Consider the following 12,714-nt stretch of genomic DNA (forward strand, 5'->3'; position numbering starts at 1 on the left):
CCTGGTTTCTGAAACACAGCAAGAGTATTCCTGTATTAGGACTATGTGATTTAGTGTATTCTATGTTTAACAGGAAGGAAATGAATTATCATTGATTTGGTTTTTAAATTGCAAGGCAAGTTGCCTCGAAATGAAAGCAAGCATGGGTTTTTTTGTTTTCTGTTTTTTCTTTTGTTTTGTTTTGTATTTTTTTTAGCTTAGAAATATCTTCCCTGAAGCCACCTTTTCCATAAACATAGGCAGTGCCGGCAAGCATAAGAAAGGGATAAATTTGTAGCTGGGATGGAGTCTTGTGTGGGTCACTGAACCTAATATTAGGGTACATTGTTATGACTCTGGGAGGACTAAGAGTAACTCACTGGTAACTTTGGCTTTATTTAATAGTCAAGTAAGTTTTAATTTTTGAAATTTTAACAAACCAACACTGAGGGGAAGACAAAGGACAAACTAGACTCTTTGGAAAGCAAAAGAAATTGACAAACTCTTATTATTTCTCTGTGGCTACTTCTACCTCTCCACTCCACCATTCACCTACCATTCTTTCATAGAAGAGCTAAAAGTAATACCAGCCAAGGGATTCAAATGACTTTTTTTTAATTTGATGGGGACATACAGGGAGTGAACTTGACCACTGAGCCACATCCCCAGCCCTATTTTGTATTTTATTTACAAAAAGGGTCTCACTGAGTTGCTTAGTGCATTACTGTTGCTGAGGCTGGCTTTGAACTCAGGATCTTCCTGCCTTAGCGTCCCAAAGTGCTGGGATTACAGGCATTCACCACTGCCTGACATGACACATATAAACATTTCTTCACTGACTTTATTTGAAGAGAGAAAGAAAGAAGAAGAAAGGTGGGGGGAGGAGGAGGAGGAGGGGGAGGAGGAGGAAGGGAAGAGGAAGAGGGGAGGGGAGGAGCGGGAGGGGAGGAGGGAGAAAAGAAGAGAAAATACAAGACAAAGGTTATGATTCCTGTTGATAAAAATAAATGGCATTGTGGAATGAATGATACAAACAACTGTTTTAAGTCTATGGAACTAAAAAAGCACTTGTAATGCACAAATGTCTCATAAGGAATGAGTTAATAGGAAAATGGAGTCTGAAAGACTTTGAAGAGAATAGACCTAATCATGTCTGAGCTTATGAGTCTGATGAATATTCCTACGCAATAATATCAGAACAGATTGAATTCTTATTATAGCACATCACATTGTTTCAGTGAAATAAAAGGAATTACAAAGTCATACGATAGTGTGAAATTTCAGGGGAGCAAGAAATGTTTTCTTGGCCATCCTGGAAGCCTTCTCCAAAAGTAATTGTCTCCTCGTTTCTATAGTTGCAAATTGACGTGAATTATTTTTTTGTAAGTATAGAACAACAACAAAAAAAAGTTATATGGAAAAAAACAGTTAATCTCTTTGTAAGTATTATGTGGCAAAAAGATATTTATATTATTTGTTTTCACTCTTAAATTGAATTTTGTTGGCATATTTTAGAAATATGCCTTTTATATATCATAAGATGACAAATACACAGTTCTATCCAAGAGTCAGAAGACCTGAATCCTAGTTCTGGTGCTGCCACTAATCTGTGGCAGTCAACATCATCTAATCTCGCTGGACCTCAATTTCATCATTCTTAAGAAAAAAGAATTCTCTGAGAAAAATCTCTACTGACACTCAACTAGTCTCTTACATTGTTTAAATCATGCTTTTTAAATCTAAGACTATTGCAATGAAATTTTCATTCAGGTTCATCCATTATTTCTTTTAGCTAGATTGAAGAAAATAGACCTATGTAATAATAAACTCTACTTTCATAAGAGTACCCAAATGTGGCCTGAAGGAAATTACAGAGATTCTAAATGTGTACAAGGAACCTAGCGTACACACAGTAAGCCCTCAGTTTATAGAAAGGAAATTTAAACAAGTTTAAATACATATATGCACACAAATATCTACATATATATGTATACACACACATTGAGGTACAAATTTACATATGTCCTGTAAGTTATACAACCTGTAAAGTGACTGAAGAGAAACATTTTAAAAGTTAATGTTTTGAAGGAAGATAATAATCACGTTATTTTGTTACTTTTAGGAAAATAGAGAGAGAATGACTGAAGTAATAACTGAGATGGATGGAAAACTGACTTATTCAGACTCAGATCCTATGGGGACTTGGTAAAGGAAAACAATTTTTATTTTATTTACAGTTAAAAGAACCAAATAGTGGCAGAAACAGCATACAATGAGAGATCAAGAAAACTTGATAACTTAGAAATAATAATAGCTTTCAGTTTAAAATCAATCATCTGTAGCAAAAAGTTGCATTATTGACCCAAACATGGAGTGTAGAAACTTTGCAGGAAAGAAGTCAGCTTCTGCTATGAACCTCTGCAAAGACTAGATGACCATCTGCAGGTATATGACTTGAAAGACCACCAGATTCTTTCCCCCAAAACATGTTCATGTTTTTCCTATTAGCAGGCCTGAAATTCCTGATCCACAGGAGGAGTCACCTCCAGAAGGACACCATTAAATTATTAAATTGTATGTGCGTGATGTCCCATCTTCTCCCAAACTTGAGAGCGACCTTGTTCTATCATCTACTATCACCCACCTCCTGGAACTTAAGCCCTTTCTACTGTTTTTGTTTGTTTGTTTTGCTTTATTGTGATCAGCATTTAAATATGTTTATGGCTTTCTTGCCTCAAATAAAGTGAAAAATGTAATTAACCATCCTACTCTTCCTCCAGCTATCATGCCTTCTCACCTCTTCATAATCCAGCTTATCTTCTCTTCATCCTCCATTCATGGCAGCCCAGTTTCCCCTACCATTTCTACTCCTGGGGTCACCCAAAACATCCTGGCTGGCAAGTCTTATGCCTTTCCTCAGTCCGTGGATTGCCTGATTTCTCTGCATCATTTGGTACACTTTACAATTCTGTCCTCATTATACTTTTTTTTTTTTTTTTTGGCTTCCATGGTATGGTAAGCATCTGGTTTTCCTCTTAATTCCATGGTCTGACCCTTTCAGTTTCTTTTCCAGATTTTGGTTCTTCTTCCTTCAACATTGTTGATAATCCTTAAGGTATTAACGTAGGTCTTTCATATCCTGTTTCTGACACTCTCTCCTTGAGAAATCTCATATCACATATGTAGCGTTGGAAGTCAACTGAATTAGGGCCACTACTAACTATTTTAGCACTTTTGTAAAAACTAAAAAATGATACCCATTCTTTGTTTAATATGTACCAGATATATAGATAAATAAATAAGTCTGTAATATCTGTGATGTTAATGACACCAACCTTAGACTACTTTTGTGTAGTGCCCAAAGAACACAGTGTGATTACCAAATACATACCCTAGTTCTAGATATAACAGTATCTAACACTTACTACTTACTATGTGTCAGACATAGCTCTAAGCACTTAACATATATTATTAACTTGTTTAAGCACACAGCAACCTTACAAAGAAGCTGCTATAATTGTTCTGATCATACAGATAAGAAAACTGTGGTACATGAAGACTAAGTAATTCGTCTAAGGCAATGGAGCTTATAAGTGCATTATATAATACAATTACTGAAGAAGTCTTGTCTGACATCTCTTGAGATCTCAAACTCAGAATGTACAGAACTGAGCTCATTGTTTATTACCACATTTGCTCCTCCTCCTGGATTCTCTGAACATTGGTCTGCCTTTCATCTGATCTTTCTCATAATCAATCTTTTCCATAAAATTCTCTGTGGTTGGACTAGGGTTGTAGCTCAGTGGTAGAGCACTTGCCTTTCACATATGAGCCACTGGGTTAGATCCTTAGCACCACATAAAAATAAATAAAAAAATAAAGATATTGTATCTGCCTACAACTAAAAAAATCTTTCTAAAAAATTCTCTATTGTCATCTATCAAAGCTTCCCACTGATACTCATGAATCATAAGATCAGAAAGGAAGCTTTCCAATAGAATGTAAACTCTAAGACCTGAGGAAATTTATCTTTTCCATTGCTATATCTTCTATACCATGGAGAGTTCTGGCACATAGTAAGTATTATTAAGTATTTATGGAATAATAATCTGAGCTTGCCTTTTATTTTTTTCACTTCCCTTTTCAGTTGAACCCTCCAAGTCCCTGCCAGATTCCTAACTCTGCAGTGCTCCAGCATATGGTCCCAGCATTTATCGCAACTAGTCAGAATCTCCCACTACAATTTGGGACCCTGTCTTTTCCACTAACTATTTAAGCTTTAAAACCAAGCACTGTGACTGACACAGAGTCAACATACATTTCTTGCTCAAATTAACAAATGGTTGCATGAAGGAATGCAGAGTCCCTCCACGTCTATGGCTCAAACCATTTTGTTGTTCACCCAAATCTCTGCAGAAGCCTTCTAACTGGATGGATTGTATTCTCTGTATATCAACCAAAATGAGCTTTCTAAAACCAAACTTGATGGTGTCTCTGTCCTGTTAAAAACCCTTGCATGTCTCCCTAATGTTCTTTGGATAAAATCTAAGATCCTTGATGTAGCTTATGAAACTGCTTTCCACCTGGGTCCTATTACTTCTTTCACCAAATCTATTTTCAATCCCTGTTTTCTTTCCAGCCATGCTGAATATTTCCCATGATCATGAACAGGTTCTAACCTGTCTTTTCTCAGAGCTTTTGTTCTGGTCTTAGTCTAGATCACTGATTTCATCCATCTCTTTCTTATGCTTAAGGCATTGCTCCAACCAGGAAGCCTTGGATCCAGAACTCATCAAGTCTGGATCAGGTGCACATCCTATGTTCTTCCTTTGCTATGGAAGAAATAATTAGCACCTAGTATTTTAATTTTTTACTTTTCTATTTTCCCTTATTGACTATAAGAGCCATGGAGATAAATATTGCATCTATCTAAATTTACCACAAAACCTTCTATAGTGTCTGGCATCTGTGCATACTCAGAACATATAGGTTAGATGAATAATATGTTCTAGCTTTTTCCCATCAGTTCAGAATAATTTGTAAAATTAGTTCATTGTCATGTTGGGTAATACAAAATCCTGGATCCAAAAGAAGGAAGTAAGGGAAAAATAAATTTGAAGGATTAAGTATTACTTTAAAGGCAAACAGCTCTGAGTTGAAATTAGAGTGCATTAGGTAAAAGACAAGAGGATCAAGCTCCGGGGATCAATGGCCATAGTATATGACCTCAGTAATCATAGCAGGACAAGGAAGAGTTGCTAAAGACTTGAACTTAAGTCTACACAGGGGAGACTTTGGAGACAGGCTTGGCTGTCAGTTCTGAGAGAAAGTCCAACACACAGAGATCAAAGAAAAGATGGCAATAGCTATTAATAGATATTTGTTGCATGCATGAATAAATCAGTGAATGGATGAATGAGTGCAGATTTTCTCCAATTCACTGGATACTGCATTCAGCTTCTGGGAGACAGGTGACAGTGTAACCCAGTCTTCTGGAGGAAGCAGACTACCGTGTTAAAGAATGAAAGAAAGGCAACATAGGGCAGTGTGGACTTGCTTCTTCTATCCTTTCTCTAAATATACCATAGAGTGATGAGTGATCCATGAGCTATTACCTCACGAAATTTTCTGCAAAGTGGCACTATTCTTCATCCCATTTTACAGATGAGAAAAATTGAGACTGCAACAAAACGACTTGCTAATGAGAGCTAATGTCAAATGTCTACCTACCTGCCTCTCAAGTCTAAGCTCTGTTCCCTACACTCTCTGACCTCCCACTATAATAAACACCAAGCTTACTTAATCATATTCATTGCATTAACTACCTATCTTGTTTAGGCCCCCTTGCAACTTTGAGAAGTAGAAACTGAGACATGGAAAGGAAAAGTATTTTGCCTAATGTCAAACAGATAAAAAGAGTTGAAGTTGAATTTTAAAACTAAGTGTTCCTGCTTCCAAAACCCAATGTTTATGCTCTTTTGTTATCCTTTGCAAAAAATTTATCTTCCTCATAAGAGACGTCCTAGGATAAGGGCCTCATTATCAATAAGGGAGAGATGGCATGAAGTCTCCCAACACTGAGCTAGAAGAAAAGAGCTTTCTTTAGCTACCTTAGTCAGGGCCAGCCAAGCTGGGATGAGGGTTAGAGAGAATGGGAAGAGACCTCTGAAGGGAAAGGAAGAATCAGTGTGTGTGTGTGGAGGGTGTGTGTGTGTGTGTGTGTGTGTGTGTGCGCTCAAAGCACAGACAATCTGGACAGAATCTGTCCAGAGAACCAAAAGGTTCCAGCAAACTGGCAGGTTAGATATCAAGCCAAGAATGAGCACACGCTGATAGAAATAATGAAAGGGAAAGAAAGGGTGTAGAGAGAGCAATACAAAATCATCTTAAATACGTAATTTATTTAGCCAAAGCCTTAGCTATAAACTAAAGTAATTTCCACACTTAGTTTGTTTCTTTTTCTATTCACTTCACATCCTACAACTTGGTTTTTCTGTCATGTTGCAGTGAGACAGAATTTTCACTGCTGGATTCATTTGTTATGGAGAATTTCTTTAAGTCTAAATGGACACAGCCATATACCATACAACTAGATAAGGGGGAGACTAGCGTGGTGATCTTTCTGACTCCAGGAAATATCTACAGTATAGAATGATCTAGAAAAGATCAGGTGTTTGCAACAAACTTTCTCTCAGCTTACCTTAATTGTTTCCTCTGTAATGTAATCAGATTATATTAAAAATAATAATGACTGTTAATTAAAAGATTTAAATTGATTTAAATTAGACTGCAAATATTTTTCCTGATATGCTAATTGCCAAAGAAGAAGGTTTATGTGGAAACCCAAGTGGTGGATCTGCCAATTAAGGAAGAGCTGTCTCATTGCAAAAATGCCAACAGACAATGAATTCCTTTGTTTGTTTCAAAAATATACACTGGGGGTAGGGGAGGAAAATAAGTCAACAGATGATACTTTTAGTCTCCTTTTTAAGAGCTTCACAATATAATGTGATGTCAACAGTGATCAATTCAAAGTAAGAATCAGGGGTCTGGCTGTAGGTGTATCACTAATTAGCCACATGATTTTGGGCAAATCTTTCTCTATGCTTCTTTTGTCTCATCTATGAAAGTAAGATTTGGGGACAGAGTATTGCTCAGAGATCCCTTTCAGTTTTGAGATATAGTGATGCTAAATGAATTAATTCTAATAGGTCTAATACTTTAGGTATCTGAGTATTGAAATCCTGATTGTGGGCCTAGCTCTGCCTCAGCAACAGTTGTAGCAGTAATTCATATCACAGGAATTCCCAACTTGTGACCATTCATTCCTCTTCCTTCTATCCCTAGTCCTTAGCTACTTCAAAACAAGGAATAATGCTAGAGTGAAAATGGAAGCCAAATTCCCTGCAGCACCCGGAGAATAGTTCTGTAGCACCTGCTTCTCTCTTCTGTTCATTATAATAAAAAATGAAATCTCCTATGTCCATCTGGCACCATTCAGAGGTTGCCAACCTGGCATCATTCATGGGTACTAAATTCACTGACTCTTATCTAAAACAAATTTTAGAATTCCTGGTCATAAGCACAGCATGAATGAAATCAGTAAATTTTGCTATAACTGCTGACATTAACTCCAATCAGCAAACCACAAATTCCCTATTACTAATTTTGCTCTATGATCTTCAAAACATGTTACAGAAATAGCAATTTAAACTTTGGAAAATGTTAAGATAATCCTAACAGTACTCAGTTAATTTTTGAATGACTAATACTTTGAAATACAATTCTAAGAAAATGGATACATAAAATTTCAAAAACAAAACTAGAATTTATTACTTAATTGGGTGACATAAAAATAAATTAGAAACTACCAAATTCATTAAATAATAGCCAATTAACATTTTCTTTTTCAAAATAAAAAGTGACTGGAGCAGCCTGGAAAGTCTTCATAATTAAAGAAACAGTCAAGAAACAAACATTACACAGTCATGCCAATAAAAATAGTAAAAATGAGTATATGTAGTCACCCTAATGAGCTGTGAAATTTTTCTATAACTATTAAAGCACAAAAATAAAAATTTGTGTTCATATGAAAACATTATCAAATATCCTTTTGGCTCTTGGAATATTTTTCTGAAAGTAAAAGTGAAAAAGATCACTAAATCTCTTGATGTTTATAATAAATTCATGAAAGTAAAAACTAGTTAGCCAATTGTACAAAAATAAATTTTAGTCTTTTATTGTTTCTGGTTTATGTATGTTATCATTCTAGGACTCATAATTATACAAAAAACATAAAAGGGTGTCTGATCCTGAGCCAGAACAGACACTTAAATGGCCATTTTATATTAGTTCTTACCAACAGTGTAAAAAAATACCAAAGGCAAGAAAAAGTGTTATTGTAGTTGGATCTGATCATTTGCTTGGGCTCCATTTCTATTTTGTTACATATGGACTCTTATAGAACCTTATGCAGTTAAATGAGGATAATAATCATAGCAAAAGAGGAGAGAGAAGGACATCAGTAAGGACAAGGTGACAGACTAAGAGAGAGTTGATACTGTTGAAACCAAAAAGTCTGAAGCACTGGCACAAAGATCCTGGGCTTAAAGGAGGGAAGATGACTGGTTTGGGTTCTGGTCTTAGCTCAATTTCACTTCAAAGGAGGTTCAAAATCTGCTGAAGACCTGGGACTCTCTCAACTTCAGTTTCACTGATGGTTTTGGTGCCCCTGTGCATTCAACTCTATCTCTAGAGCTCCCTCCTCCTCACTGTGGAGCCCACTAGACTCTCATCTGTGGTTTGTCTGTCTCAGCTTCTGAGCTCCTTCTTAGGTGATTCGGCATTAATTCAACCTAGCACAGTAGTTTTCAACATTTGTTGTAGATGAGAAACTTCCAGGAAAGTTCAATGTCCAAGTCACCAGATCAATTAAATCCAAATCTGAGGTAGACTCTGGAATCATATTTATCAAATCTCTCCATATGATTTCAATTTGCATCCATGATTGCTGATTAGACTGATGGTGATTTTTTTTATCCTGATCACAAATACATATTGTAATGGGGTTTTGATATTTTCTACAAACTACACTACCCATTTGTACTCTAGTTGTAGTGATTAGTTGTAGACCTTATCCTTTGGACTCAAGTTCCTGCTTTAATATTCTGCCTGGTGATCAACTCTCTAAGAGGAAATTACTCCCTTATTCTAGTTTATACCATCAGGTCTGGACTTCAACCCCTGATCTCCTGTCTCCACATCTGCAATAAAATTTCTGATGTTCCAGAAACCTCACTATACCTCACTCCCCACTGGACTATTTGAAAACTGCATTTTTATTATTAGTAGTAGTATTATAGTATTATGTGTAATATATAGTATATATTATATGTAGTATTATAGTATTATTATTTTATAAGTAATACCTATCTATTAAGAAATTACATTCATAAGCTACTTAGAAAAGGTGAAATCTGAAGCTGAATAAGTCCTAATTAAGATAAGAGACAAGAAGAGAGGAGAAGAAAGAGAGAGTGTGTTCTATCTTAAAGGGGAAAACATTTGTAATCAAAAGTAGGTGGAATGCAAAGAAGAGGAAGAAAAAAAAAAAACAGATACATAAAACAAAAGCATAATCTGAAATATCCCACAGAGAAAGATTATTGAAGACTCTGAAGAACAAGGATAAGGTATATAATATTCACTTTGAATTTATTTACATTTCAGATCATAAATATTATATATCATACATGTGTACTTATATAGGTTTTATAAACTGATATGTAACTATACATATATGTATTATATATATTTACATATATATAATACATATATATGGACAGAGTAAAAAATGCAAACAGTGCAAGAGTACAAAGTGAAAAATAAAATTCCCTTTCTCAACCAAACCCCAAGTAGAGACAGTTGCTTGACTACCCTTCCAAATATTTTCTATGCATATGTGAGAATATATATAAATAGTGTTGTTTTTTAATTATTAATCCTACATAGATTTAAATGCAATGGTTTTAAGAAATATACACTACTTACATTAAGATAACTCTATAATCTGTTGAGTTTGGTATGCCATGTTTTATAGTGTTTATCCAGTACCTGGTGAAGACTTGAAACCCAACCTTCCTGTTATCTTCCTCCTATAATGGGATGATGTTTGGTAGTCGTTCACTTATCATGTGAGGCTACAAAACGCAAAGGGAAGGTTTATTGGAAAGCTAGTTTGTTTAAACACGTTCCAAATCATCCCCCTGAGACATGCTTAGGACATGGCAGGTACAGTAGCTGTGTACCCCAAAGGCACAGAAGAGAACAAAGATATTTTTTTATTTGGTTTACCCCCATCTTGGGCAGTTTGAAATTATAACCATTATCTGCCAAATCTTTCACGTTGTTCTCAATTCCTTTGTGTGTTTAGTCAGAAAACATTTTGCAAGGTTGACCCTTCTTTAATCTATGTAAAATTCAATGGTGCCCCTCAGGAGAGCTAAAGTTTAGACATCCTGCATAAACTTTATTTCTAGCAAATGGAAAAGGAAATCTTTTGAAAATTTTATAGTATCCATCACCTGGAAGATCAAGGTACCTAAGAAGATTTTTCTCAAGAGAGTCATACAAAGCTTTTCTCCCCCAAGGTGGTAAGTCTCTGTAGATGTCGAATCCTGGGTGGATCCAAGACTTTAAGGTTGGAAAAGTTATGTTGTTCTTTGTCCAGAATTTCACAGCAGACATTGTTTCCATGTGTGGCATTGAAGAAGAGTAATACCCTGGGGAGATGGAAGACGAAAAGACAGTGGAATGTGGGCAAGTTACATGAGAATTTCATGGAAGAGAGAGCATTTTGTTTCCTTCCCAGTTACATGAGAATTTCATGGAAGAGAGAGCATTTTATTTCCTTCCCACTCAATTTGCAGTAATCATGAAACTCAGGAGCTCATCTTCATCTTTTCAGAGAAAGTACCTTCCAAAAGTAAATTGGAATTGTAAGGAGAGGTGGTGGAGGAAACATGAGGTAAACTGGATTCATAGTTAGGAATCATCAGAATTATACAAAGACCATTTAGTCAATGAAATTTGTAGAATTTAAATGAAAAATATTATTATATTTTCCCAAAGTGAAAACAGAATAATACCCATCATTTATTAAGCACCAGCTATGTCCCAGGCACTGTGCTATATGCTTTACATACACAATTTCGTTGAAAACCCCCAACAACCCTACAAAATTAATGTTGCTATCAACTTTGTTTTAAAGATAAGGAAATTGAGGCGAAGAGAGGTTAAACAATTTGCTCAAATCACGGGGGATAAATGGTTGGACTGGAATTTGAATTTAGATTTATCTAATTCAAAAGCACATGCTTTATTCATTAACAAAAATGCCTTATCAAGTCAACGTTGTATGACTCAAAACTATCAAAAAATAAAATGCTGTTGCAACTCCCAAAACATTCATTGTAGGTCCTATAGCTCCATCTTTCAACTCAACTACACAGCAAGAATAAGAGAGAAGTTATAAACAGAATATTAGAAGACATGAGGAGAGCTAAGAATAAATGGGGAGAGAAATGCCAGCAATTCCCAGGCATCCCTCAGAAGGGGGTGCAATGCACTAGAGCACTAGATATAAAGGATATTTCTGTGCTAAATAAAAGAAAAAGCAGAACAGAATGTTTGATGTGGATTTTTTTCATGTGATGGCGTTTTATGCATTGTTGCATTTCTGAGGTTACAGAACAGAAAAGTCCAGAACAGAGAAGTTATTCTCCTCATTGTATATTTCCATCTCTCAGAATTATGTTAGTGGAGCTTGATGCAGACAAGATAAAGGCAAAAAAAAAAAAAAAAAAAATACCTACACTGAAAATTTCCTAGGAAACAATAAAGAATGTTCGGAGTAAATCTACAAAAGGTATCATAGACATACACACTGAAAAGGTACATTCCAGGTATCTTTGCACATCTTACTCACCAACACAGAAAAAATAATGGATCTGTTTTCTCCTTTGTCCTCACAACTTCCCTTGATTTCTTACACAAAGAGAAAGTAAAACACACTGGTTTTGGCAAGTTGTTTCATGAATTCAATATGTAGTATTTTCTGTGTTAGGTTTTGCTTAGGTTTGCATTTGGTTTGGAAGATTATTCTATCATCTCAAAAAAAAAATGAGGTTCTGTGTTGAGATTTCTATGTTTAAGTATCTCCAGAGAGCAGGATCACAAGATGGCAGAGTAGAGGAAGGATACACTTCTTGCTCTGCTGTTTGGAATTTGGACAGTAGGAATACAACTTTTTAACAAGTTGTCTGTCTGATGAAAACTGTTTTATATTATCATTTGTCAGAGATTCAGAGGAACCCCAAAATACTGGTGTAGTGAACAGTCCTTATAATGAAATGTACCTGAGCCTGGTAGGAACACAAAGTGAGGGGCAAAACAAAGTGAAAGAAAAACACAATCAACAAATTTGGCATGCAAAATGTGCACTGTATTTCTCAATGTCCAAGTGAAGTACAGAGGTGGAGGTCAAGCTTCAGAATTTATCCAAATAAGTTTGTTCCTATGGGAGCCTGAGAGTCCTTAGTGGATACTTTCACTCTGTCTAAGCCAGTGCTTACTGTGTGATCTAAAGTACACCTAAAAAATCAAAGTCCCAAGCAATTATAGAGAAGAATGGATCCAAGGGAACTTAAGAGAGAAGTACAAAAGAGTGTGTGCATC

This window comes from Sciurus vulgaris, assembly GCF_902686455.1.
Source record: "Sciurus vulgaris genome assembly, chromosome: 8".
NCBI lineage: Eukaryota > Metazoa > Chordata > Mammalia > Rodentia > Sciuridae > Sciurus > Sciurus vulgaris.